Below are 4,618 nucleotides of genomic sequence, written 5' to 3'. Positions count from 1 at the left end.
CAGTTTCTAACTTTGAGCTTTCCTACTAGGAAACTTCTATAATTTACAATATTGAACCTTAAATTTACTTAATCTCCTTTTATTCCCCTCTTTTTCTTTTTTTTCTAATTCTAATCACAGAATTAAAGGTTAGTGTCCCCTAGCTCTTCTTCTAACTGAACTATTGGCTGGTATTGTCTTTGAAGGACCATGAGTTTTACTGCATCTATTCGGCTTTGAATAAAGGCAATCCCCTTGTTTATAATACAGGGGCCAAAAACTAAGGCTAATCCTACAAAAAGGATGGGTCTGGCCAAGGCAGAGAACAAAGTCCATGGAGACTAGGAATACCACGACTCAAACCATCCTCACTGCGCGTCTCTCTCTCTCATCTTCTTTGCTCCAATCATTCTCTTAATTTCTGCATAGAGTCTCTAACTATCCCTGTGTGGTCTGCATAAAAACAGCACTCTTCCTTGAGGACTGCACAGAGCCCTCCTTCCTTTAGGAACAACAAATCAAGTCCTCTCCTATTCTGCAGCACCACTTCTGACAAAGAAGTCAGGGATTTTTCAAAAGCATCAATAGACTTTTCTAGCATCTCCAGGTCTTCATTTACAGCATCTCTTAAGGACTGGATTCCCTGGCTTCCCTCAACTATTGCTGTCACTCCCGTCCCCACTCCCACTGCCACGCCGACTCCCATGAGCGCAGCTCAAGTGAGAGTGATTGGTTCTCTTTTAAATCTAGTGCTGATGTACTCTTCTTCTAGACTAACACCAGGGTGATAATATACTCGAGGCAGAAGCTGAATCATAATACAGAAATCACAGGAAGGGTCAAAAACAGTAGTTGCCACACACGAAGTGAGCCCCGTGTTGCATGCCCACCATCCAACAGGGGTAGTTACAAGATAACGGGTTGAATCTGTCTTAGGTACAGAGTAACTTTGGCTACACAGATGTTTGTGGTTAGAAGGGGGGGGTCCTATACAGACACCAGAGCTTTTACCTGATTCCTCAGTTAAAATCAACTTTTTTCCTGTTCCCCAGGAGCAAAGAGCATGATCAGTGGTCATGTTAAAACCCCCAATCAAAAGCAATTCCTTCATAGTAGGGGGTCCCTGAGGATAACCAACAGTCTGTGGTAGCATCTGGATCGGTCTGGTTGAGGGCGTAGTAGGCCCCCCTGACCAGGTTAAACAGTCTCTGGCCTGTATAAGGATGAGTAGGAACAGTAGTTGGGGGTTCACTGGTGCATTGGAGACTCACAGACTCCAGGACTGGTGCAATAGTCACTGGAATTGATGGTTTAGTCTTACTAGGGGGGCCCTGGTCCAACAGCACCTTATTAGGGCCAATAGGTAACCTCAGTAGGGTCTCAACTTTGAATCTAATGTGAAATGCGAATTCTGGATTTGTTCCTGACACATAGTATCTCATTTCCCATATTCTACCCTTATTCTATCCCTTAAACCGTTTTCCTTGGTGCATAAATTCTATGCGAAGGAGTTGACAATGGCCACTATTGTAACAGCTGTTCTAGGGGTCACTGGTCCAATTTTTGCGGACTGTGATGAGGTCCCAAGTGGAAGAGGGGTTCCAATGTGCTTGCCCTGTGGTCTCATATCCCCATTCTCAGCAGTAAAAATGATCCAACCCTCCACATTTTTTTTACTGTCTCCCTATCCTGCCCATCCCCAGGACATACATAGAACTCACTGTTTGCCATAGCATCTCTAGCATTTGCAAAACAACACCCAACCTTTCCATAAGAGATCTGATCGCTGCAAGCTGTATAGTCTGAGTCTGGGGGCTTGGCCCATTTGGAAGTTTCTGAGTCAGTGTCAGGGATGTCCCATGAGTCTAACCCCGCTGCCAGGGCACAGGCATTGGGGGTAAGCACAGGCCACCAGGTGGTGGGGGTGGCGACCTTGGTGACACTCCAGGCCATGCTACCTCTTTGGGATATCACTTCCCAAGTTGGCTGGTGAGAAAACATCAGCGACTCAATCAAACCTGTGAGCCCCACGGGGTTCTCAGAGAAAGGAGAGTGGTTAATTTTCCAGTTATAAAGGTCAGAGGAAGAAGAAGGCCAATACTGTAAGAGCTGTAAGTCATTCTGTTCAGTAGGGGGAGCCCTGACAGCCCTAAGGGGCAGTGCTACAGTCGAATCAGCTGGTCCCTCAAGAGGGACCCGCCGCCAGCTCCTTGCCCCTGCTGAAGGGCCCCCTCCTCTGGCTTCTAGGGCCTGAGCCAGAGGTGGAGCCAGAGGGGCTGATGGTTGGGGCATGGGTTGGGTAACTTGAGGGTAGGGTGGAGGCTGTGGGAGGTCAGGCCACTCAGGGGGTTCTTCAATTTTGGGGTAGATCTTGGGAGGGCATGCCGATGATGGACTGCATTTGCCAGCTCCCTCGGGTGGTGCTTCTGCTTTCTCTTTCTCGGCATTCTCTCGGACTGCCAGGATCTTAGTACGGGGACAGAGAGGTGGAAGGAACGGCTGGACCCACAGGGGTGGGAATCATGCCACATCCTCCCATACCATGATGTAGGGTTGCTGGTCCAGGTGCGATCCTGCTCCTTCCTGAAAAACAACAGCCTTCACAGCCCTGACAGTAGGTAGATCAAAAGTTCCTTCGGGTGGCCAGCCAACCCCCCAAAGCAGGCTATTCTGAGGAACAGAAAGTCAGCCAAGGTTGTTTCTTGACTATCACTGATAAGTTACGTCCTCTCGCCCTGACGTCTGCCCAATGGTCCTTAGTCAGAGGCAGTGGGGTTGACGCAGTCTGTCCCATAGTAAAGACTAGGAACAGAGACAACACAAATCAGAAACAACAGTAACTAACACGTCTAAGCACACTCGTCCACGCCTGGACTTGTACGACCAGCCAAACGCTACCTCTGATGGGGTGGGATTACGTGTCCACCCTCTCTCTGGCAGGAAGAGCACTCTGTCTTCCTCCCTCTGCCAGGTGACAGCCAGGTTCTCCTGACCGTCCCTTATCCCAGGTACTCCTTCCAGGGTCACCCTTGGAACATCTTCCAGGGTTGCAGCCTGCGGAACTTAGGAAGTCTCCTTCCGCAGCTGCTGAGTCCTTATGGCCCTCAGCAGCAGCTGCCAGGCTACCACAACCAGAAAACAGGACATAGACACTGCGGCCACATACAAACACACCAAACTCACACAAAAGTACCTGCAAGGAGTACCTCTGAGTTTCTGGGGACCCCCGAGGATTCCCAGCCAATGCACCAAATGTTGAGTCAGCCATGATAGTCAACGCCAGTTCCTGCACTCCTGTTCCTTATCTTTATGGCCAGATGGCTTCAGCTTCAAGGAGGGCCTGGGACTCTTTTTCTAAGGCAGTTTCTAACTTTGAGCTTTCCTACTAGGAAACTTCTATAACTTGCAATATTAGAACCTTAAATTTATTTAATACCAATATGTGCTTTGTCATAGCTTGTGATGAAGGTAATAAATTGTAAAGGAATCTCTAAGAGTACATATATGCTTTAATCTGTGGAGTGAAAGACTTCTTGGCAAAGTGACAGAAATTTCAATAATGAGATATAGGTTTGTGTATGCTCAGCAGAATGGGATAAAGGAAAGCTATGGAATGGCAAAAATGTGATTAAATCCTCTGTAGCTGAGGGAGTAAGGAGCTCAAAGGGGCAAATATGTAAATGATGCATGTAAGGAAAAACATGAGTGTGACTTACTGATTTAAAAGACTATAATCACAATGACATTGTACTTGAATTTTATTGACAATTACAGAAATCACAATTAAAATAGAACACACAGAGATATTGACTTTAGGTAAGCTCTTGTCACTTTTGTTCAGTATTATATTGGGGAATTATTATTTTTAGCCTTAGAGTATAAACTAATAGGTTCTGTATTCTTTTTTGTATAAAAACTTTTCTGATTTCCTATTTAATTATATATTTGTTTGCATTAAGTGTAAGAGTTAAGGATAAGGAGTGATGTGCCTTTGTGTGCAAATACCCATGGAAGACAAAAGAGAGTGTAAAAACCCTAGAGCTGGCATTGTATGGGAGTTACCCCAAATAGGTACTGGAAACTACAGAGGGGTACAGAAGAATGGAGAAAATCAGGATAAGGTAGAGTTACCCTAAGAGAGAGAGAGAAGATGAAAAAGACATGTGAAAACTTACTTTCTCACAGGCTAATTAAACATGTACTTAGAAAATTATGTGTAAGTGATTTAATATCCTTTATGATATATAAACACAAGGACAATTAGTATATGTGTGCATGTATCTGCTCACTTCTACATATTGTGTATAATTTAGGTGAATATAAAATAATATGACTCTTTCTAGCTTTGCTAAACACCCTCAGGTTATTTCTTTCTTATGCCTTTTCCCTCTGTATTGATTTTCTCCCACCTCCTCAACTGGGGCCCACTTGTTGCTGTTGCATTTCCTATGTGACATGGATCCTGATATTGAGCTCAATAACTCTCTGTGGTTCCTTTAGACTTTAATTGTTTCTGTGGTTGTTACATGTAATGTACTCAAGTCTGAATTTTGAGCAAGGGACCACAGACAGGCTTTCAGGTATTTTATAAATAAAAACATTTCTAGTTCCATCCATTTACCTAAAATTGAAAGTTAAC

At 44.8% G+C, this 4,618-nt stretch overlaps 1 pseudogene; it reads right to left on the bottom strand.

Moving 5' to 3' along the window:
• Nucleotides 1-122: 122 nt before the first annotated feature.
• Nucleotides 123-3,247, bottom strand: LOC110329271 (annotated as a pseudogene).
• Nucleotides 3,248-4,618: the final 1,371 nt, after the last annotated feature.

Source organism: Mus pahari, chromosome 11 (genome assembly GCF_900095145.1).
Source record: "Mus pahari chromosome 11, PAHARI_EIJ_v1.1, whole genome shotgun sequence".
Classification (NCBI taxonomy): Eukaryota; Metazoa; Chordata; class Mammalia; order Rodentia; family Muridae; genus Mus; species Mus pahari.
The sequence above is the reverse complement of the archived record's forward strand: the minus strand, read 5'-3'. Positions and strand labels throughout refer to the sequence as shown.